The following is a 25502-nucleotide window of genomic DNA, read 5'->3' as shown; positions in this document are numbered from 1 at the left end:
TCCCGGCCTCGGGCCCAGGCCGCCCGCCCGGGGGCACACGCGTCCCCGCCCGCCGCCTGCGCTACCCAGGCCGCGGCGTCTGCGACTGCAGGAGGCGGAGGCGCGGGCGCTCAGCTCCGCTGCGGCCCAGCCCAGCCCCGCCCCGCCCCACCCTCCGGCCCTCCCCTCCGCTTAGTCGGGCTCTCCCGCCGAGCGCCGCCGCCGGCTTCGCGCTCTGCCGGACCGGGACTTGCTAGCTGCCGCGCCCCGGGGCCTGGACAGCCGTGCCGGCTCCCGCCCAGGGGGAGGTGTCACTCCGCCCCGGGGCGGTGGTTTCGCGGACGCCCGGGCCCTCTACAAAGCCCCTTCCTGCGGGCCAGGCAGGCGGCAGTCGCGGGTGCGGCCACCGCTCCCCACCCCTGCACTCAGCCGCCCGCCCCGCTCCTCCTCCGCCCCTCCCCGGTCCCTCCTCCTCCTCTCCCACCCTCGAGTACTTGCACAGCCCGCGGGCGGGAAGGAGCCGCCCTTGGGGCGGACAAAGGGGCCACCGGGGCGGGAGGGGTCTACGGCCGGCACGCGCTGCCGCGGGAGGTGCTCGAGCGCCCGGGGCCGCCGACCCGACACCTGCTGGGCGGCCTGGGCGGCCCGGGACTGAGGAGGCAGGGGTGGGAAGCGGGACCGGGTCGCGGATGGGTCAGGCGGCTTGGAGCCACCCCACCCAGGCAGTAGCTGAACGTCCTGCTTCGCCGGCCATCCCACCTAGGTCTCGACTGGCCCGGACTTTGAAACTCCTTTAATAATTCATAGTTTCTGTATCAGCGATAATGCCTCACAATCAACCCAAGGGCTTCTTAAAGCTCAGGTGCTGTGCCCCACCCCGAGATTCTGCGTAGGTAGGTTTGGGGTGGGCCCCCATCATTTGCATTTCCAGTAAGTTCCCAGGTGAGGCTGCATGCTGCCCTTCTGGGCACCACCTTGAAAATCACCACTAACTCATCCCTCCCGTACTGTAGTCAGAGGGTCTCCAACAGGGACCCCTGGTGCACTGGCTGTCCTTTCATCGCCAAGTTAATTTTACCTCCTTGAAAGGTGAGATCGTCATTGAGCATGGACTGCTTTTTAATTTAATTTTATTTGTTTGTTTGTTTTCTGCCAATAGCTTTAAATTTGACGAAATGCTGGAATATAATCGCCGGGTCACTGATGCTGGGACAAGCGAAGCTGCTGAGTTGTAGACCGGAGAAAAGACACTGTCCAGCTGATAATTTCCCCATTCAAAAGGGTGTCAAGTTATTTCCTTCAATTGATGTAATGACAATCTTCTCTTCTTTACAAGTTTCTCATTTTTTCTTCTGTTCAGTCCTATTGTTCTGCATATCTTTAGTGTTGTATGTTTTATTGAGGGACCTAAAAGATTTTAAAACAGGGCAAAGGAAGTAGATGACAGAGAAGAGTTTTAAAAAGCCACCTTACAGTTGAGTAAAAAAAACAAAAAAAAAACCCCCAAACTTGTGCTTTAAAAGCATATCAATGCATTTAAAAGAAACATAATTAGTGTTATAATTTTAAACTCATCCCCTACCTTCTCAAATCTGGCCCCTCCAAATAATTATTTGAAAATATATTTTGATAGTCCAATCCAACCAGAGTAAGTTGAGGGAAACTACCCCCCCCCCAAAAAAAAAAATGCTGAAATTTTCTTATTCCCTGTTGGTGGTGTTTTTCATCTAGTTTGAGCCCTGTAGTTTTCATTGTCAAATACTTGGATTCTCTCAAAGGGAAGAAAGTTGGGAGGTTGCATTCACTGTTTCTGAAGAGGAGATTAAACACAAAATCGATTTAATGGAGCATCTGTAATCTTAAATACAAGAAGTCAAGAGCTAAGTCTATAATAGAAAGGTTAACTTTCCTCCATTGTTCATGCAATCTAACTCATATTTTTGGAACTCAATTATCAAGAAAGCTAGTATATCAAGGCAATACAGTATAGGCAAATTGCAAGAACCTTTTTACTTCTCCCAACTGGGTTTAAATTGCAAATCTTAACACTGAAATTTGTGCTTTTGGCATTGAATATTCAATACAGTGAAATGTGTTTTAAGTGAACCACCCAAGGGCCCAGGAACATTTGCTTAATAATGATACTTTGCAATTCTATAGGGCCTTTCAAGCAAGGATCTCAAGTGGAATGCTCTTTAACTATACCCTGCTTGGGAAACCTTGGGAATATTTTAAAGTGTTCACTTAAGGCCTGTTGGAAAGAATCTTTAGTATAGATTTCACAGTATGGTTTTAAGAAATTAGGTACCGCAGAATTTTCAGTCTCAGGGGTATCATATTCATGGGTGTTTGATGGGTTCTGAATATTTATTAGTTATTTTTTGTGACGCTTAAAATATGTATTTCCTCCAACTTTATTTTGAAAAATTTCAAACTTACCGAAAAGTTAAATAGTACCATGAAACATTTAATTTCAGTGAATATATTCACTTCACCTAGATTCACCAATTGTTAACATTTGGAACTCTCATCTTTATACAGACAATATACATATACTATATCTGGATAGATAGATAGAAATGGAAAAGATATATAATCATTTGTTTGCTTTTTTATTCATACCTATACATGTATTCCCCCACTCCCATGTAAAGTAAATTATGAACTTCATCACAGTTACTCCTAAATACTTTACCACACATCTCCTGATAAAAGGGCGCTCTTCTACATAACCATAATGCAAATATAAAGAGTATGTTTTTATTTTTGAGTCTTCGAAAAGCATTCCAGTGACTTTATTTTTGCATTTGGAATGTCCATATATTTCGTCAGTGTTATCTATGAATTTAGGAAAAAAGACTTAAGCCAGTACTAGTATAAGTAATCCTAAAAAGCTACAATTATATTACCTCAGCATCTTGGGAATTTTAGAACCTGAGATTCTGTTTAAGAAAAGTACTATATAAGCAATATATTCTAAATGTTTTGAAATCAGATTTCAAGAATAATTGAAGAAATGGAAAACCTTTTAGACATGTTTATGGAACACAAATGGAATATTTATATTCTAATTCAAGCTAAAGAATCAATCTTCTTTTACCTTAGTATTTGAACTAAATTATCTGAATAATACTTTTAATTATCCACTTCATTTTACTAGCTAGTGTAGACTTGACCAAAGTGAAAATAGCATCAGCAGTTATGTGCTTTCAGAAGTGTATGCAGACAATTTACATAATTTAGCCAAAATGGCCAATTAATTGGTGTAATTATGAGTGTCTAGACTCAGCCTTTATGAGTAAGTAGAAGTAAAATCTCTCTTCTTTCCAATGGTGGCCCTCTTATAGCTTTTAAAGATCCATATTTTTCCTGTACTGAATATTTTTAAATTCTTAGTTTTAAAGTATTCTCACATGTTTTTAAAATATGGACACACTAATTAAAAGTAATTATCCAAAGACTATCAAGTACATCTTCATGCCTCTTACCAGTCCTTGAATTATTACATAACTTAATGTGTGATTTATCCCACTTTCGGAAATGTATGTAATTACATATTTACCTCTGTAGTGTTAGTGCCTTAAACTTAATATTCACTCATTAGCATTATTCTCTCTAATATAGGAAGTCAACTTCCAGCTGCATGAAGTGTCTGGAGCTTAAAACCATCTTACAGATAAATGTAGATGGATCTTTGCAGTTTGTTAGGTGTGAAATTCATACAGCTGTATGTAAAAATTAGTGGAAATGTTAAATTTTATACATATAATTACCTCCTTGGGTTAGAGTCTCTGTTACTTTGCTTATTTAAAATGCAATTTAATGTTTTCTTTTATTCTTAATGTAATTTGCATTTTTAAACATTACTCTTTCTACAGTATTTCAATAAAGTCTTCACCTTCTAAATCTATTTTTCAAGACAAAGCAAAAGTGTTGATGTCTATGTTAATCTTATTAAACAAGAATTGCAAAATGAATAGGTTTAATCAGAATTTAACTTTCAGAAATATACAACCTAAATTACAATACATGTTTTTTTGAAAACTACTAATGCCTATTGACTCTTTCCCTGAGAAATCTGTTATTCTTGATTAACCCAAAGAAATTGAAACAAAGAATACTCCTAAATTCAGTATGCTTTTTAAAACAAATTTGGAGAAGCTATGTAATATGATGAAATGAACACTACTATAAATTGGGAAAAATGGGTTCTATTTCCAATTTTACTGATTTCTATTGTGCTAGATAACAGCACTTTTACTGCCTGAGCCTCAGTTTGCTCATTTGTAAAAGAGGGATATTACCTGCCCTGCAAACTCAACAAGATGGCTCTGAGGATCTAATGGGATATTGCTTGTGAATTGTCTTATTTACTGAGCACCTACTGTAGACATACATAAGCTATAGATAAATGATTTCAAGATATTTTCAGTAAAATTTACACTTGCAGAGCAAAAACGCAGGAAGTCACCATTACAACATATGATAGAAAATAAGGTATGTGTTTAATGAGTTGTACAAATCATTACTTTGGGTAAAAGGGAAGTTGCAAGAAGACAAAATTCAGGGATTTTGGTGTATTATAAGAAAATACATGTAATGGGTGTGGAACGCTTTGAAGATTAAAATGTTTCTTGTTTGGATTTTTCATGGTGAACCTAAGGCAAACCAAGACAGCCTTTTTTATTTGATACATGTGCTAAAGCTACGGCAGAGCAGTAGTATACATTATATACCTAGTAAAGTACAGGATCGCACAAGAAGGTAATAATAATAATGATAATAACTTAGGAAAAAACTAAATGTTGGTGTGTTTTGCCTGGAATATTAGTTAAAGTGGTATGTGAGACCTAATCAGTAAATACTGCCTTTTGCCAGTGTCTTAGATATAAAGAAAGACAGCTGGCTTTAAAAAAAAATTTTTTTATTGAAGTAAATGGGGCTTTGGGACTGTCATCCTCTTTTGTTTAATGAGGACAAGGTCCTGCCCACTTTGGGGCACTGACTCTACATCTGTCATTCCATTCACCCGTGAGTCTCAAAGTCGGGACACTACAGCTGTCCTCTTCTTTTCAACTTTTTCTGAAATGGAAGAGATGAGATGACTGGCTGGCTAGTCAAGGCTTCATCACAGATTCAGCAAGTCTGTACAAGCACTATCATGTAATTGTATTGTTCTCCCCTTTGTTTGTAGAGCAGAACTTTTCAGTTTAAAAGGTCATTGGAATGTTTATTTTACTATGTGTCCCTATTTAATTATTTTGCTTCTGAATTGCATTTGTTAATAAAACAATGGTGTCAAATTGTTAGCCACAATTTATGTTCAGCATGCACATGCACGCACTTGCATGTGCCAGAAGCAATTAGTGAATGGAAGAGGAAAGAAGAATCCAGGTTGAAGGTTCCGGTTAAGTTTCCTTCCAAACAAGGACTAATCTGTTGACTTCTCAAATAAGACATGTGGACATAAGCAAAGAGCCTTTTGTATTTGAAAGTAGCAAATGCAACTAATTCGGTATTAATAGCTTGGATCTGTCACAGGAACTTGAATGTAGAGAATCAAATGGTTTTTCTATTGGTTGGTGACTGGGCTGATCTGAGCTAAGTTTTGCAGCTTTGAGTTGGAATTGGTGAAGAGAAGATCAAAGTTCATCTGAGCTTTCTCTCCACCAACTGTTGTGTTGAAATGCTGTATGTGTGTGTGTGTGTGTGTGTGTGTGTGTGTGTGTTTGAATTAGCCTTTAATCATCCCAACAATCTTGATAGACAAGTATTAATTCTAATCTTGAGTGCTAGATATCTGGGTCACTCCATAGGTAGGTTTGAACAGTTTAATGAAACAGATTTTAAAGCTGCCTAATAGCAAACTAAGTTCCTAAGACCCTCCAAACACAAATTATGTGAGAAACAGATTCTGAAGATGTTCTCCATTTGGAAATTCATATTTATTTTCCAGATCTAAGTCTATCTCACCAACACATACTATGCCCAGGTCCTTACTTCAGAAAACTTAGTGACATAAATAACGAAGAATATAAGTTTTCTATATGCAGAAACACACACAGACGTTTGAGCAGATATAGCTAGAATTAATACTAAATAAAACACTAAATGAGAAAAAAAATTAAAGACTTTTTAATTATGTTTTTAAAAATTCTTGGGAAAAAATTTAAAGTATTTTTGTTATTCAAAAAATCAATCTCTCAACTATTTGTACTGTACCACAGATTTTAGCAAGGTGGATGTCATTAAAGCTGTGTGTGTGTCAGAACTAGCAGAGAAAACCACAAAAATGCCTATGTATACCAGATACCCAAGAAGCACTGTAATGAGGCACCTCTTAGGGTGTTATCTGGTAGAAATTGGTCAATTGTTGTAGATATAAGTGTATAATGTTGATGCAAGTTTATCAACTCCTTTGGCATTTCCTTTCAGCCTCAGAGGTTCTTTGTTCTTTAATTTTTATTTTAGTAACATACATACAACCTAAAACTTCTCTTCTTAAACGCATTCAGATATATAATTCAGTAGTGTTAATTAAATTCACAATGTTGAACTATATATTAGTAAGGGTTCTCTAGAGAAACAGAATCAGCAGGAAACCCTTGCAAATATAAGATTTATAAGTGTCTCATGTAACTGTGGGAATGCAGAGTCCAAAATACACAGGGCAGGCTGTGAAGCCAATGATTCTGATGGAGAGTCTGGATAACTCCATAGCAGAAGCTCACCAGCCAAAGCAGGAAGTGAACCTGTCTCTTCTGAATCCTCCTTAAAAGGCTCCCAGTGATTCGATTAAGCATCACTTATTGCAGAAGACACCCCCCTTGGCTGATTACAAATGGAATCAGCTGTGGATGCAGCTGATGTGATCATGATTTAATTCTTTGAAATGTCCTCATCGCAACAGACAGGTCAGCACCTACCCAACCAGACAAACAGGTACCACCACTTGGCCGAGTTGACACATGAGCTTGACCATGACAGTTCACCTCTTGTCAACTTGGCAGCTATACATATCACCTTCAGCCATTCGTAACTTCTAAATAAAAAACAATAAAATGCACTTTTTTTTCTTTCACCTAACAATACTCAACTGTCCTGCATATAATTAGAAACAAATTAAATCTCTCCAGAATAGGGTGCAAGTCCTTGGGTAACACTCATTCTTAAACTTGATATCTTACAACTGAAATTGTATAACATGAACAAAACAGCATTACAGTCCTTGTTTCCATAACTGATCATGTGGTCATAGCTAATATTTATCACTACCTTCTTCCACTACCCATTCCATGTTCCCTTTACCCTCAGCAAACACTTCAGCTGGCCGTGGTTCTTTGCCTGGTGGGGTCACCCAAACCTTCATTCCTGAAGTGTCAGACCCATTGGTAGTCCTGCCTGGATTGGGTTGCTGCAGTTTTCCATTGATTTTAATCACAGGGAATGGTAGTAATAAAAGACATCCTAGGGGATCTCCTATAGTCCAAGAAAACTCTTCTTTACCTCCATTATGTAGTTGCAGTCCTATTTCCCACTGATAGTCAGGGTCAATCACCCTAGCCAATAATGTAATCCCCTTCTTGGCATGTTGATCCAGGGGCATGAGTAGCCCAAAGTGACCAGGTGGCAGTCTTAGATTTCAGTTCAATGGAATCATTGTTGTTTCTCCTGGTGGAAGCACTCCCCTTTGAAACTAAAACCTGTAGACTAGCAGAGCTCAGGGTCACAGAGACGGGAAGCAAAACTTTTCCTAGTGGATCACTAGGGGTAATAGTGAGTGGTACCACTCCCATTTCCATCCCCTGGTTCCTGGACCCATGGATCCTGGCTAAGGGAGAAACAGCATCATACAGCTTCTGGATGCTGATTCAGAGCAGCATATACATCTTCCTGGAGAACATTACCCTAGAATTTCAAGGTATTGCCACCTAGTTGGCACCATAATTGAGTTTTCAAAAGGCCAGTCCACCATACTATCAATCCAGCTGCTTCTGGATTATGGGGAACATGGTAAGATCAGAGAATTCCATGAGCATGTGCCCATTCCCGCACTTCATTTGCTGTGAAATGTATTCCTTGATCAGAAGCAATGCTGTGTGGGATACCATGATGATGTAAAGCATTCTGTAAGCCCACGGATGGTAGTTTTGGCAGAAGTATTGTGTGCAGGGAAAGCAAACCCATATCCAGAGTACGTGTCTATTCCAGTTAGAACAAATTGCTGCCCCTTCCATGAAGGGAGTGGTCCAATGTAATCAACCAGCCACCAAGTAGCTGGCTGGTCACCTTGGGGAATGGTGCCATATAGGGGACTGAGTGTGGGTCTCTGCTGCTGGCTGTAGCCAAGTCAGCCTTGGTGAATGGAAGTCCATGTTGCTGAGCCCATGCATAACCTCCATCCCTACCATGACCACTTTGTTCATGAGCCCATTGGACAATGACAGGAGTTGCTGGGGAAAGAGGCTGACTGATATCCACAGAATGGAACATCTTATCCACTTGATTATTAAAACCTTCCTCTGCTGAAGTCACCCTCTGGTGCACATTCACACGGGACACAAATATGTTCATGTTTTTAACCCACTCAGAAACGTCTATCCACATACTTCTTCCCCAGACCTCTTTGTCACCAATTTTCCAATTGTGGTCTTTCTAAGTCCCTGATCATCCACCTAAACCATTAGCAACAGCCCATGAGTCAATATACAAATGCACCTCTGGCCAGTTCCCCTTCCAAGCACAATGAACAACCAGGTGCACTGCTCAAAGTTTTGCCCACTGGGAGGATTTCCCCTCACCACTGTCCTTCAAGGACACCCCAGAAAGGGGTTGTAGTGCTGCAGCTGTCCACTTTCTGGTGGTACCTGCATATTGTGCTGAACCATCTATAAACCAGGCCCGAGTTTTCTCTTCCTCAGTCAGTTTACTGTAAGGAACTCCCTAACAGACCATAGTCCTGGTCTGGGAAAGAGAAGGTAATGTGGCAGGAGCGGAGACCATGGACATTTGGGCCACTTCCTCATGTAACTTACTTGTGCCTTCAGGACCTGCTCTGGCCCTATCTTGTATATACCATTTCTATTTTACAATAGCGCGCTGCTGCACATACCCAACTTTATGGCTTGGTGGGTCAGACAACACCCAGCTCATGATAGGCAACTCAGGTCTCATGGTAACTAGGTGGCCCACGGTTAAGCATTCAGTCTCTATTAAGGCCCAGTAGCAGGCCAAAAGCTGTTTCTCAAAAGGAGAGCAGTTATCTGCAACAGATGGTAAGGCTTTGCTCCAAAATCCTAAGGGTCTGCATTGTGATTCTCCCACAGGGGTCTGCCAAAGGCCCCAATCAGCATCTCTATTTGCCACTGACACTTATAGCACCATTGCATCTGCTGGATCATACGGCCTAAATGGTAGAGCAGCTTGTACAGCACCCTGGACCTGTCGCAGAGCCTCCTCTTGTTCAAGTCCCCACTCAAAATTAGCAGCTTTTCTGGTCACTCAATAAATGGGCTGGAGTACCATAACCAAATGAGGAATATGTTTTTGCCAAAATCCAAAGAGACCAACTAGGTGCTGTGCCTCTTTTTTGGTCATAGAAGGGGCAAAATGCAGCAACTTATCATTCACCTTAAAAGGGATATCTCGATATGCTCCACACCACTGAATGCCTAGAAATTTCACTGAGGTGGAAGGCCCCTGTATTTTTGTTGGATTTATCTCCCATCCTCTGACATGCAAATGCCTTACCAGTAAGTCTAGAGTAGTTGCTACTTCTTGTTCATTAGGTCCAGTCAACATGATATCATCAATATGATGGACCAGTGTGATGTCTTGTGGCAGGGGGAGAAATGATCAAGGTCCCTGCAGACAAGATTATGACATAGGGCTGAAGAGTTGAAATACCCCTGAGGTAGAACAGTGAAAGTATATTACTGACCTTGCCAGCTGAAACCGAACTGTTTCTGGTGGTCCTTACTAACAGCTATTGAGAAAAGAGCATTTGCCAAATCAATAGGTGCATACCAGGTACCAGGAGATGTATTGATTTGCTCAAGCAATGATACCACATCTGGAACAGCAGCTGCAATTGGACTTACCATCTGGTTGAGCTTACGATAATCCACTGTCATCCTCCAAGACCCATACATTTTCTGCAAAGGCCAAAAAGGAGAGTTGAATGGGGTGTGGTGGGAATCACCACCCCTGCTTCCTTCAAGTCCTTAAGAGTGGAAGTAATCTCTGCAATCCCTCCAGGAATCTGGTATTGCTTCTGACCTACTATTTTGCTAGGTAGGGGCAGTTCTAGTGGCTTTCACTTGGCTTTTCCCACCATAATAGCCTTTACTGCATGAGTTAGAGAACCAATGTGGGGATTCTGCCAGTTGCTCAGTATGTCTATTCCAGTTATACATTCTGGAACTGGGGAAATGAGTACAGAATGGGTCCAGGGGCCCACTGGGCCCACTCTGAGATGGACCTGAGCTACAACTCCATTGATCACCTGGCCTCCATAAGCCCCCACTCTGACTGGTGGACCAGAGTGATGTTTTGGGTCTAGAATTAATGTCACTTCTGAACCAGTGTCTAATAATCCCTGAAATATCTTATCATTTCCTTTACCCCAATGCACAGTTACACTGGTAAAAGGCCATCAGTCTCCTTAGGGAAGGCTTGGGGGAAGGTTAACAGTATAAATTTGTGGCAGTGAAACAGGGAGGCCCCCCAAATGGACCTGGCCTCCTCTTCATTCAAGGGGCTCTGGGTCTGTAAACTGTCTCAAGTCTTGAAATTGATTAAGGGGCCGTGACTCTGTGTTTTTGTTATTCAGGTTAGACTTCTGTTCACTTGACCTAGAAGTCTTTTTTTATTAATTTTTTGAAAAAATAAAATGACAAAAAAGCACAAACAGTCTTAACTTATGGTCATTCTGGTCACCATATGTAATCAGTAATTTACAATATCATCACATAGCTGCATATTCATCATCATGATCATATCTTAGAACATCTGCATCAATTCAGAAAAAGAAATGAAAAGACAACAGAAAAAAATTCATGCATACCATACCCCTCACCCCTCCCTTTCATTTATCAATAGCATTTCAATCTAAATATATTTTAACATTTGTTCCCTGTATTATTTATTTTTATACCATATGTTTTACTCATCTGTTGATAAGGTAGATAAAAGGAGCATCAGACCCAAGGTTTTCACAATCACATAGTCACATTGTGAAAGCTGTATCTTTGTACAATCATGTCCAAGAAACATGGCTACTGGAACAGAGCTCTACATTTTTAGGCAGTTTTCTCCAGCCTCTCCATTACCTCTTGACTAACAAGGTGATATCTACTTAATGCATAAGAATAACATCTAGGACAATCTCTTGACTCTGTTTGGAATCTCTCAGCCATTGACTCTTTATTTTGTCTCATTTCACTCTTCCCCCTTTTGGTTGAGAAGATTTTCACAATCCCTTGATGCTCATTCTAGGATTTCTTTCCCACGTTGCCAGGAAGGTCCACACCCCTGGAAGTCATGTCCCATGTAGAGAGGGGGAGGGCAGTGAGTTTGCTTGCTGTGTCAGCCGAGAGAGAGGCCACATCTGAGCAACAGAAGAGGTTCTCCTGGGAATGACTCTTTGGCCTAATTTTAAGTAGGCTTAGCCTGTCCTTTGTAGGATTAAGTTTCATGTGAATAAACCCCAAGATTGGAAGGTTGGCCTGTTGCTTTGGCTGTCCCCACTGCCTGTGAGAGTATCAAGAATTCTCCACTTGGGGAAATTGAATTTTACCCCTTTCTCACAATTCCCCCTAGAGGACTCTGCAAATACTTCCCTATTCATTGTTCAAATTGCTCTGGGATTTATCTGAGTATCACTCTGGATAAACCTACAAAATCTCATGCCCTATGCAAGGTTCCAAGTACTATGGTGTTTGACTAAGCTGTTCACATATGTTATATTAGGAAATGCACTTGTCAAAATATAAATTTTGTACCAAAAAAACATTTTTTGCTTGTCTCACATATATGTTAAAGTTTTAAAATATTAATTACCATCTATTTTCAACACTCTGCATTATTGACATTCCTTTATTCTTCCTCATGCAAAAACATTTTTAAATTTTCACATTTAGTCACTATCATTATACACTCTAGGCATTCCTAGGTTATACCATCTCAGTCTTTATTGTCTATCTTTCCTTCTGATTTCATTTGCACCCCCAGGTCTCCTCCCTCTATCATTCTCACATTCAGCTTCATTCAGTGTTCTAACATTATTGTATTACAGTTAGTTATATTGTGCTATCCATTTCTGAATTCTTAAAATCAGTCCTGTTGCACAATCTGTATCCCTTCAGCTCCAATTATCCAATATATACCATACTTCTATCTCCTGATGGTCTCTGTTACGAACTGATATTCTCCAGGTTCGTTTGCTAATGTCAGTTCATATCAGTGAGACCACAGAGTATTTGTCCTTTTGTTTCTGGCTAATCTCATTCAGGATAATATCCTTAAGGTCTATCCATGTTGTTACATGCTTCATGACTTTATTCTGTCTTACAGTTGCAAAATATTCCATCGTATTTATATACCACAATTGCTTATCCACTCAATCTGTTGATGGACATTTTGGCTGTTTCCATCTCTTAGCGATTGTAAATAATGCTGCTATAAACATTGGTGTGCAAATGTCTGTTTGTGTTCTTGCCCTCCTGTCCTCTGAGTAGATACCTAGCAATGGTATTGCTGGATCATATGGCAATTCTATACTTAGCTTCCTGAGGAACCACCACACTGTCTTCCACAGCGGTTGTACCATTTTACATTCTCACCAACAGTGGATAAGTGTGCCTCTTTCTCCACATCCTCTTCAGGACTTGTCATTTTCTGTTTTATTGATAATGGCCATTATGGTGGGTGTGAGATGATATCTCATTGTGATTTTGATTTGCATTTCCCTAATAGCCAGGGAAGTTGAGCATCTTTCCATGTACCTTTTAGCCATTTGTATTTCCTCTTCTGAGAAGTGTCTGTTCAAGTCTTTTCATAATTGAGTTGTCTTTCTTTTTGTTGTTGAGTTGAACAATCTCTTTATATATTCTGGATACTAGACCTTTATCTGATGTATCATTTCCAAATCTTGTCTCCCATTGTGGAGGCTGTCTTTTTACTTTCTTGATGAAGCTCTTTGATGCACAAAAGTGTTTAATTTTGAGGAGTTCCTATTTCTTTCTTTCTTTCTTCAATGCTCGTGCTTTGGGTGTAAGGTCTAGGAAACTGCCTATTAGAAGATTGATAAGGTATTTTCCTGCACTTTCTTCTAAAAGTTTTATGGTCTTAGATCTAATGTTTAGGTCTTTGATCCATTTTGAGTTAATTTTTGTATAGGGTGTGAGATATGGATCCTCTTTCATTCTTTTGCATGTGGATATCCAGTTCTCTAGGCACCATTTATTGAAGAGACTGTTCTGCTCCAGGTGAATTGGCATGACTGCATTATCAAAGATCAATTGTCCATAGATGAGAGGGTCTATATCTGAACACTCTATTTGATTCCATTAGTCAGTTTATCTGTCTTTATGCCAGTACCATGCTCTTTTGACCACTGTAGCTTCAAATACGCCCTAGAGTCAGGTAGTGTGAGGCCTCCAACTTCATTTTTCTTTCTCAGGATATTATTAGCTTTTCGGGGTACCCTGCCCCTCCAGATAAATTTGGTTATTGGTTTTTCTATTTCTGAAAAGTAAGTTTTTTGGATTTTAATTGGTATTGCATTGAATCTGTAAATCAATTTAGGTAGAATTGAAATTTTAATTATATTGAGTCTTTCAAACCATGAACATGGTATGCCTTTCCATTTATTTAGGTTTTCTGTGATTTCTTTTGACAATTTCTTGTAGTTTTCTTTGCATATGTCTTTTATATCTTTAGTTAAGTTTATTCCTAAATATTTTATTCTTTTGGTTGCAATTGTAAATGGAATGTTTTTCAATTTGTTTATTACTAGTGTATAGAAGCAGTACAGGTTTTTGAGTGTTGATCTTGTAACCTGTCACTTTGCTGTACTCATTTATCAGCTCTAGTAGTTTTGCTGTGGATTTTTCAGGGTTTTTGACATATAGAATCATATCATCTGCAAACAGTGGGAGTTTTACCTCTTCCTTTCCAATTTTAATGCCTTGTATTTCTTTTTCTTGTCTAATTGCTCTGGATAGAACTTCCAACACAATGTTGAATAACAACAGTGATAGTGGACATCCTTGTCTTGTTCCTGATCTTAAGGGGAAAGTTTTCAGTTTTTCCCCGTTAAGGATGATGTTAGCTGTGGGGTTTTCATATATTCCCCTTATCATGTTGAGGGAATTCCCTTCTATTTCTATCCTTTGAAGTGTTTTCAACAACAAAGGATGTTGAATTTTGTCAAATGCCTTTTCTGCATCAATCGAGATGATCATGTGATTCTTCTGCTTTGATTTGTTGATATGGCGTATTACATTAATTGATTTTCTTATGTTGAACCACTTGCATACCTGGGATGAATCCTAGTTGGTCATGGTGTATAATTTTTTTAATATGCTACTGCATTCAATTTGCAGGAATTTTGTTATGGATTTTTGCATCTATATTCATTAGAGAGATTGATCTGTACTTTTCTTTTATGTAATATCTTTTTCTGGCTTTGGTATGAGGGTGATGTTGTCTTCGTAGAATGAGTTACGTGGCTTTCCCTTGTCTTCAATTCTTTTGAAGAGTTTGAGAAGGATTGGTGCTGATTCTTTCTGGAATGTTTGGTAGAATTCACATGTGAAGCCATCTGGTCCTGGACTTTTCTTTTTGGGAGCTTCTTAATGACTGATTCAATTTCTTCACTTGTGATTGCTTTGTTGAGGTTGTCTATTTCTCCTCAAGTCAATGTTGGTTGCTCATGCCTTTCTAGGAAGTTGTCCATTTCATCTACATTTTCGAATTTATTAGCATAAAGTTTTTTTAGTATCCTCTCATTATTTCCTCTATGTCTGTGGGGTCAGTGGTTACGTCTCTTCTTCCATTTCTGATCTTATTTATTTGCATCCTCTCTCTTCTTCTTTTTGTTAACCTAGCTAAGGGTTCATCAATCTTATTGATTTTCTCACAGAACCAGTTTCTAGTTTTGTTGATTTTCTCAATTGTTTTCATGTTCTCAATTTCATTTATTTCTGCTCTAATCTTCATTATTTCATTCTTTTTGCTTGCTTTGGGGTTAGTTTGCTGTTCTTTCTCTAGTTCTTCCAAATGGAGAGTTAATTCCTAGATTTTTGCTGTTTCTTCTTTTTGGTAGAGGCATTTAGGGCAATAAATTTCCCTCTTAGTACTGCCTTTGCTGCATCCCATAAATTTTGATATGTTGTGTTTTCACTTTCATTAGCCTCGAGATATTTGCTGATTTCTCTTATAATTTATTCCTTGACCCACTGGTTGTTTAACAGTGTGTTGTTGAACCTCCACATATTTGTATATTTTCTGGCACTCTGCCTATTATTGATTTCCAACTTCATTCCTTTATGATATGAGAAAATGTTTTGTAAGATTTCAATCTTTTTAAATTTATTGAGACTTGCTTTGTGTCCAGCATATAGTCTATCCTTGAGAATGATCCATGAGAACTTGAGAAAAAGATGTATCCTGTTGTTGTGGAGTGTCATGTTCTATATATGTCTGTTAAATCTAGCTCATTTATTGTATTATTCAAATTCCCTGTTTCTTTATTGATCTCTGTCTAGATGTTCTGTCCAGTGATGAGGGCGGGGAATTGAAATCTTCAACTATTACGGTAGATGTGTCTATTTCTCTTTTCAGCGTTTTCAATGTTTGCCTTATGTATTTCGGAGCATTCTGGTTTGGTGCATAAATATTTATGATTGTTATGTCTTCTTGTTGAATTGTTCCTTTTATTAATACACAGTGTCCTTCTTTATCTCTTTTAACTGTTTTACATTTGAAGTCTAATTTGTTGGATATTAGTATAGCTATTCCTGCTCTTTTCTGATTGCTATTTGCATGGAATATCTTTTCCCAACCTTTCAGTTTCAACCTATGTTTATCCTTGGGTCTAAGAAGCATTTCCTGTAGACAGCATATAGATGGGTCCTGTTTTTTAATCCATTCTGCCAGTCTCTGTCTTTTGATTGGGGAGTTTAATCCTTTAACATTTAGTGTTATTACTGTACAGGCAGTACTTTCTTCTACCATTTTGCCTTTTGGATTTTATATGTCATATCTAATTTTTCTTCTTTTTACCTTTATTCATAGTCCTCATTTCCCCACTCTTCTCCACACCTCTCTCTCCTGTCTTTTCATATCTGTCTCTAGTGCTCCCTTTAGTATTTGTTGCAGAGCTGCTCTCTTGGTCACAAATTCTTTCAGTGATTTTTTTGCCTGAAAATGTTTTAATTTCCCCCTCATTTTTGAAGAACAATTTTGCTGGATATAGAATTCTTTCTTGGCAGTTTTTCTGTTTCAGTAATTTAAATATGTCATCCCACTGTCTTCTTGCCTCCATGATTTCTGCTGAGAAATCTATGCATAGTCTTACTGGGTTTCTCTTGTATGTGATGGATTGCTTTTCTCTTGCTGCTTTCAAGATTCTCCCTTTCTCTTTGACATCTGATATTCTGATTAGTAAGTGTCTTGGAGTATGGTATTTGGATCTGTTCTGTTTGGGGTACACTGCACTTCTTGGATCAGTAATTTAAAGTGTTTCATAAGAGTGGGGAAATTTTCAGTGATAATTTCCTTCATTAGTTTTTCTCCTCCTTTTCCCTTCTCTTCTCCTTCTGGGACACCCAAAACATGTATATTCATGCACTTCATTTCATCATTCAGTTCCCTGAGTCCCTGCTCATATTTTTCCATTCTTTTCCCTATATTTTCTTTTGCTTGTCAGATTTCAGATGTTCGGTCCTCCAGTTCACTAATCCTATCTTCTGCCTCTTGAAATCTAACATTGTAGGTCTCGATTGTTGTTTCCATCTCTTCTTCTGTGCATTTCATTCCCATAAGTTCTGTGATTTGTTTTTTCAGAATTTTGATTTCTTCTTTTTGTTCATTCCTTGCTTTCTTTATATCCTCCCTCAATTCATTGATTTGATTTTTGATGCAGTTTTCCATGTCTGTTCAAACATTCTGAATTGCTTCAACTACTGTATCTCATTTGAATTGTAGGTTTGTTGCTTTGACTGGGTCATATCTTCAATTTTCCTAGTGTAATTCATTATTTTTTGCTGGTATCTTGGCATTTAATTACCTTAATTAGTTTATTCTGGAGATTGTTTTCACTTTTTTTTTTTTCCTAGGATTTTCTTGCTGGATGAATTTGTTGTCTAACTGATCTTTGACATTCAGTTCAGCTTATTATGGACCATTAGCTTAGGTTTTGTTTAACAGAGCAGAATTTTTCGGTTCTTGTTTTCTTGTTTCTTGCTCTGCCTGCATGGTGCCTTTTTCCCTCAACCCTTAGGAGGGTCTACTTAGGTATTATAGACCCCAGCCTGAGTTTCCCAGACCAAACTGGCCTCCTGTCAGTATAGTCACCTGTGTCAGTTTTCTCTGAGGGTGAGACCCAGCAGGTTGAAAGACTCCTGTGAAGTCTCTCAGCTCTGTGATTTTCTTATCCTGACCAGTATGCAGCACTTGTCTGGCTGGCCCACCAACATAAGATGATGTGGTAACTTTGGCAGATTCTCTCTGCTGGGAGTGTGGTCAAGACAGAGGAGAGGTTGTAGGCTGCCTTTAATGGCTTCAAATTTCCAAGCCCTGGGGTCTGAATTCCTTGAGGGAGGGAATCTACCTGGGCTGGCCCCCACATCTCCCCCTGGGGAAGGCTCAGGCTCCAGACAAGCTTTCAAACAAGCTTGTTTCTGCCTATGCCTGGAGCAGTTGCAGCCTTTGAAGCCCTGCCACTGTATCCAAGGGCAGCCAAGCCTATCAGAGCAGGACCACTGTTCCTCAGGTTTGCCAATCAAGAGCATAAGTTGGTATGTTGCTTTGTGGACCTTCAGATCCTATGTGCCCCCTCCTTTCCTTCAGGGCCCAGAACCTTTCAAGTATTATGTGCTTTCCAATCCAAACCTCTGTTTCTTACTTTCTTTCTTTTTTTTCTCAGTGCCGGGGCAAAAATCAGCAACCTCTGCTTTGACCAGGTTCACCTGAGCTGAAGGCCTATTTTTAGTAGTCAGAATTTGTGAATTAATTCCACACTTGAATCTTAGTTGCGTTTGGCCCCTGCTGCTGGTAAAGTTTCTTTCTTTTCCTCTCTGGGAAGTAGCCTTTGGGGGAGGTCTCCAGTCACCACAGCTTGGGGCACTCACATTTCAGGGGTGGGGGGGGCTTGTAGCCAGTCCACCTGGTCCAGTCTGGGGTACACTGTGTCTGGTCACTGACATGGCCCCAGCAGTTGTTCTGTACTGTTCCTATTTAGTAGCTGTTATGGAGGACGAACTAAATCCCACACCTCACTAAGCCGCCATCTTGGCATTCCCCCATCTGTTTTTTCTTGATGACAGATTGAATCTCCTTATTTATGATTGGTTTGTTGAGATCTTCTATTTCTTCTTGAGTCAGTGTAGTTTGTTTTTGTTTTTCTAGAAACTTGTCCATTTCATCTAAGTTGTCTAGTTATTGGTATAGTTGTTCTTAGGATACTCTTAAGATTTTTTTTATTTCTTCAGGTCCATGGTAATGGCTCCCTTTTATTTCTGATTTTGTTTATTTGTATCTTCTCTGTTTTTTTTTTTTTCTTTGTCAGCCTAGCTAGAGGTTCATCGATTTTATTGATTTTCTTAATGCACTGACTTTTGGTTTTATTGATTCCTTCTATTATTCTTTTGTTCTCCAATTCATTTAATTTTGCTTTAATCTTTGTTATTTCTGTTCTTTGGTTTGCTTTGGGGTTAGTTTGCTGTTCTTTCTTTAGTTCCCCAAGGTAAGGAGTTAAGTCCTCAATTTTTGCTCTTTCTTGTTTTTATATAGGCAGTTAGAACAATACATTTTCTTTGCAGCACTCCCTTTGCCACATACCATAAGTTCTGATATACTGTATTGTCATTTTCATTCATCTTCAGATAGTTACCAATTTCTCTAGCAATTTCTTCTTTGACCCACTGGTTGTTTAAGAGTGTGTTATTTAATCTCCATGTATTTGCGAAAGTTGTGAATCTTTGATGGTTGTTGATTTCCAGCATCATTCCACTGTGATCAGAGAATGTGCTTTGAATAATTCCAATCTTTTAAAATTTATAAACCTGTTTTGTGCCCCAGCATATGATATATCCTGGAAAATGTTCCATGAACCCTAGAGAAGAATCTATATCTTGGTGTTTGGGAGTGTAACAACTTATATATGTCTGTTAGAGCTAATACATTTTTCACATTAAGTTCTATACTTCCTGGTTGCTCTTCTGTCTGGTTGTTCTATCCATAGAAGAAAGTGCTGTATTGAAGTCTTCCACTATTATTGTTGAATTGTTTATCATTCCATGCAGTTTTGCCAAAGTTTCTTCATATACTTTGGAGTTCCTTGATTGTGAGCATAGACATCTATGATTGTCATTTCTTCTTGCTGAATTGTCCCTTTTATTAATATGTTGTGTCCTTTTTTGTCTCTTATGAATTCTTAACATTTAAAATCTATTATGTCTGATATTAGTGTAGCTACTCCTGCTTTCTTTTGATTACAGCTTGCATGGAACTTTTTTTCCATTCTTTCATTTTCAACCTATTTGTATCCTTGGGTCTAAGGTGAGTCTCTTTTTTTAAATTAATTTTAAAATTTTTAAAAAATGTAATAACAAACAAATACAAACATTCTTATGATCATTCCGTTCTACATACATAATCAGTAATTCACAATATCATCACATAGTTGCATATTCATCATCATGACCATTTCTTAGAACATTTGCATCAATTCAGAAAAGAAATAAAAAGACAACAGAAAAAAATTCATACATACCATACCCCTTACTCCTTCCTTTCATTGATCACTAACATTTCAATCTAAATTTATTTTAACATTTGTTCCCCTATTATTTATTTTTATTTCATATGTTTTACTCATTTGTTGATAAGGTAGATAAAAGGAGCATCAGAAACAAGGTTTACACAATCACACAGTCACATTGTGAAAGCTATATCATTATACAATCATTCAAGAAACATGGTTACTGGAACACAGCTCTACATTTTCAGGCAGTTCCCTCCAGCCTCTTAAGGTGAGTCTCTTTTAAGCAGCATATAGATAGATCATATTTCTTAATTGATTTTGCCAATCTGTTTCTTTTAATTGATGAGTTTAGCCCATTAATGATCAAAGTTATTACTCTAAAAGCATTTCTTGAATTTACCATCTCATCCTTTAGATTTTAATTGCCAGTTCAGTATATTCTTTTCCTTCTTTCTCTTTTTATCCTTTAAGTTACCCTTACTGGTACTTTTCAACACTATGACCTCCTCCAGACCTCCCCCTCCTTTTTTTTTTCAGCCAACAGAACCCCCTTTAGTATTTCTTGTAGGGCCAGTCTCTTATTGACAAATTCTCTCAGCATTTGTTTGTCTGTGAAAATTTTAATCTCTCCTTCAGTTTTGATGGACAGTTTGGCTGGGTACAGAATTCTTGATGGAAGTCTCTCTCTTCCAGGATCTTAAATATATCATATTACTGCCTTCTGTCCTCCCTAGTGCCCATTGGGTAGTCTGAACTCAATATGTGTTTTTTGAACATAAATGAACTTTTATGTTGTAGATTGCTTTTCTTTTGCTGCTTTCAGGATTTTCTGCTTTTCTTCAGTATTTGACAGACTGATTAGTATGTGTCTTGGGGAAGGACTATTTGGATTTATTTCTATTTGGGGTTCCCTGGGATTCTTTGATTTGTGTATTTATGTGTGTTATAAGGGTTGAGAAGTTTTCTCCCATTATCTCTTCAGCCAATCTTCCTAGTCCTTTGTTTTTCTCTTCTTGTTCTGGGACACTGATAATGCTTGTATTTGTGCACTTCATTCATGTAGCCCATCATTTCCCTGAGATCCAATTCAAATTTTTCCATCTTTTTTGCCATTTGTTATTTTATGTGGTGTATCTTCAAAATCAATTGTCCTGTCCTCAGTTTGCTAATTCTTTCTTCTGCCTCTTCAAATCTGTGGTTGTTTTTATCTAGTATAGTTTTGATTTTGCCATCTCTGTTGTAATTGTTATTTTTCCATTTATTCCTTCAAATTTTTCTTTATGCTCTTCTAGTGTCATCTTCATCTCCTTTATGTCCATTAGCCAGCTCACTGATTTTATTTAATAGAGTTCTATGGACATTTTTTATTATTCCAGAGTCTGTGTCTCCTCCAGTGTTTTAATTGGGTCATTAGGCTGGGCTTTATCTGCCTGCATCTTCATAAACTTTGTGATTTTCTGTTGCCTTTGAGGCATGTGATTATCTTGATAAAGTTACTTTGGAAGTTGATTTAACTCAGTAGGTTTTGCATTTGTGGGATGGGCATGGGCAGGATGTGGGGTGTAGGGTGGAGCACAGAAGCATGGCGGAGGGGCATGGGGCAGGACTAGGAGTGAAGTGGGGGCATTACGCTGGTGCCTGGTAGTGTGGGGTGTGGTGAGTTGGGATGTAGGGCAATGGGGTGTGGGCCATGGGGGCAGAATGCAGATTGGGCAGGCTTTAAAGCACAGAGCCAGCAGTTTTGGGGTTTGAAGGTTGGGGTGCAGGTTGAAAAAGTTGGGGAATTGAGATGTAGAAAACCAGAAACCATCCAGGCAGTGCAAGAACCAAATGTGCCCCTTTATAAATGGAGGCCGAGGGCCCTCAGGAGTGCACAGATATGGAGGTCTGGACTAGGAAATAGGCCAAAGCCACATTCCTCGAACACACCGGTGTGTGCTGCCCCTCCTTGTTCTGAGGAAGGTTACTGTGTTTAAGAATCCTCTCCCATCTTTGCCTAAAGGGGCTTGGAACAATAGCTGCCCTCAAAGCTGGCACTCAGCAATTTGAACTAGCTAATCAAAAGCAGTGATTAGCAAATCAGACCACAGCCCTCCCTGAGTTTGGAGGATAGGTATTCATGCCCCAGGCTGTGGGGTGGAGGATTGTAGCTGCTACATGGTGGGTGGAACTCACTGGTATTTACTGCAACTCACTAACTTCTTACTGCTGCTCATCCCTAGATACTGTACAGTGTTCCATGAGACTCTGGAGTTCCAAAATAGTTTATGCTGACAGTTCCTGTGAATGCAATACTCATTTTAGTGGAGTGTCTGATCCTTGCAGATTCCTACTCCACTATCTTCCCACAATCCTCTCTTTTTTATTCTTCTTTTTAATATAAGCATTTAGATCTATAAATTTCTCTCTGAGCCTCTTCACTGTATCCTATAAGTTTTGATGCATCATTTACATTCATCTTAGGGTATTTCCCTTGTGATTTCTTCTTTGATCCATTGATTGTTTAAGATTGTGCTGTTTAACTCCAATGCATTTGTGTTTTTTTCCAACAATATTATTTTTTTATTATTTATTTCTATCTTCAGTCCACTATGGTCACAGAGGATATTTTGTGTATAATTTCAAACTTTTAATTTTTTTTTTGCATGGGCAGGTACCGGGAATTGAACCCAGATCTCCGGCATGGCAGGCAGGAACTCTGCCTGCTGAGCCACCATGGCCCACCCAAACTTTTTAAATTTATTGAGACATGCTTTGTGACCTAATGTGATCTATCCTAGAGTATGACTCATGTACACTTAAGAAGAGCATGTATTCTGTTAGTATAGGCTGCAATGGTCTGTATTTGTTTGTTAGGTCTAGTTTATTTATCATATTGTTTAAGTTCTCCATTTGCTTATTGATCTTTTGTCTAGACGGTCTATTGATGAAAATGGTGTTTTGGAATCTCCAAATATTATTGTAGATGAGATATTTTTCTCTTCAGTTTTGCCAATGTTTGTGTCATGTATTTTGGGGCACTGTGCTTGAATTTATAGATGTTTATGACTTTATTTCTTCCTGGTAGGTTGACCCTTTTATTAATACATAGTCTCCTTTGTCTCTTGTAACTGTTTTTTCTTAGTCTATCTTGTTCAATATTAATATAGCTAATAGCTATAGCTCTTTTTGGTTACTATTTGCATGGAATATTATTTTTCACTTTCAACTTATTTGTATATAATTTTTAACCCTCATTTTCCTTATTGCAACCTTCTTTTGCATAAGTTGATCTTTTATGATGTAAGTGATTGATCCCTTTCTCATTTCCATTTCTGTATATTTTTAAAATACTTTGTGGCTATGCTTTGTTCAGTTGTATTACGCAACCTAATTCTATAACTTACTGGTTTGAAAAGATATCAACTGTACTTCAGTAGCATATAAATTCTCTGCTGGCATATCCCTTCATTTCCCTTATTTATATATATATTTTCACACATTACCTCTTTATATTTTACATGCCCATTACAAGGAAATATGATTATTTCTTATTCAATTGTATCATAACTCTTATAGGAAATAAAGAGTAGAGTTATATATGAAGGATACAGTACTTTTTTTAAATGTCTGAATGTATTTTTTTAATTGTGAAAAATAACATATATGCAAAAGAGCAATAAATTTCAAAGCACACCACAATAATTAGTTATAGAACAGATTTCAGAGTTTGGCATGGGTTACAGTCCCACAGCTTTAGGTTATTTCTTCTGGCTGCTCCAAGACATTGGAAACTAAAAGAAACAGAATAAATACAATAGGGTTATGCATTTAACCATGTAATTACCTTTGCTGAAGATCTTTGCTTCTACATACTGCTCCAAGTGCCTCTTTCCTGTCTTTTCCTTTCAACCTGAAGAACTCCCTTTAGCATTTTTTGTAGAGCAGGTCTTTTGGCAACAAATTCTCTCAGTTTTTAACAAATCTGTGAATGTCTTAAACTATCCCTCCTATAAAAAAAAATTTTGAGAAAAATCTTCACACACATACTTTCTATACATGGTGCACAATCAATGGCTCACAATATCATCATATGGTTGGGTATTCATCACCATGATCATTTGTTAGAACATTTGCATCGCTCCAGAAAAAGAAAAAAGAAGAAAACCTCATACATACCATACCCCTTATCCTGCCCTCTCATTGATGACTAGTAATCTCATGTACCCAATTTATTTTACCCTTCCCCCATTATTTATGTATTTATTTATTTATTTCTATCCATATTTTTTACTCATCTGTCCATACCCTGGATATAAGGAGCATCAGACACAGGTTCTTACAATCATACAGTCACATTGTAAACATTATATTTTTATACAATCATCTTCAAGAATCTAGGCTACTGGAATATAGCTTAACAGTTTCAGGTACTTCCCTCTAGCCACTCCAATACACCATAAACTAAATAGGGATATCTATATAATACATAAGAATAACCTTCAGCATAACTCTCAACTCTGTTTGAAATCTCTAAGCAACTGAAACTTTATTTTTTCTCATTTCTCTTTTCCCTCTTTTGGTCAAGAAGGCTTTCTCAATCTCTTGAATCCAGGTCTTGGCTTATCCCAGGCTTCTGTCCCACATTGCCAGGGAGATTTGCACCCCTGGGAGTCATGTTCCATGTAGGAGGGAAGGAAGTGAGTTCACATGCTGAGTTAGCTTAGAGAGAGAGGCATCTAAGCAACAAAAGAGGTTTCTGGGGGCGACTCTTAGGCGTAATTTTAAGTAGGCTTAGTCTGTCCTTTGCTGGAATAAATTATATAGGGGCAAACCCCAAGATCAAAGGCTCAGATTATTGATTTGGTTGTCTCCATTGCTTGTGAGAATATCAGAAATTCTCCAAATGGGGAAGTTGTATATTGCTCCCTTTCTCCCCATCCCCCCAAGATGACTTTGCAAATACCTCTTTATTCACTGCCCAAATTGCACTGGGGTTAATCAGGGTATCACACTAATCTGGACAAACCAACAAAATCTCACTCCCTATTCAAGATTCCGTATACTGATTGTATTCAATTAAACTGACCATATAAGTTAAATTAGGAAATCCACTATCCAAAATATAAATTTTGCACTGAAATAAACATCTCACCCTTTAGTCTCACCCAGAAGTTGAATTTTTAAAATATGGATAATATCTGGTTCAGTGGTAGACTGCTTACCTTCCATGCAGGAGAGCCAGGTTCAATTCGGAGACCATGCACCAATGACCCCCCCGCCCCAATATATATATAGATGATATCATCCTTTACCCTGTCTTCTAGTATCCCTTAATCCTACCACTATCAGCTTCATTCATATCTCTAGTTGAAGTCTGATCCCTTTTTCAACTTTTTAAACAGTTCCTGTATGGGGTACTGCTCACTTTCATAGCTTCAGAGCTCTAACTCTGAGTCTCAGTTGTCCAATAAGTACCCAAAGTTTCTGGAAAAGACCATGTTATATATAAGCAGCTCAGTATCTCAGCATTTAAAATTAACAGTTACAGCTC

The 25502-nt window shown here is 38.7% G+C and overlaps 1 long non-coding RNA gene across 1 annotated transcript; it reads right to left on the bottom strand.

Moving 5' to 3' along the window:
- Window positions 1-1180: 1180 nt before the first annotated feature.
- On the bottom strand, window positions 1181-23944 carry LOC143685836 (uncharacterized). The gene is made up of 3 exons (XR_013176768.1): window positions 23796-23944; window positions 10080-10133; window positions 1181-1386 (listed from the first exon to the last, which is right to left on the bottom strand). It is a non-coding gene; the product is annotated as an uncharacterized LOC143685836 (long non-coding RNA).
- Window positions 23945-25502: the final 1558 nt, after the last annotated feature.

The sequence above is a fragment of the Tamandua tetradactyla genome, chromosome 1 (genome assembly GCF_023851605.1).
Source record: "Tamandua tetradactyla isolate mTamTet1 chromosome 1, mTamTet1.pri, whole genome shotgun sequence".
NCBI lineage: Eukaryota > Metazoa > Chordata > Mammalia > Pilosa > Myrmecophagidae > Tamandua > Tamandua tetradactyla.
This window is presented reverse-complemented; position numbering and strand designations above follow the sequence as displayed.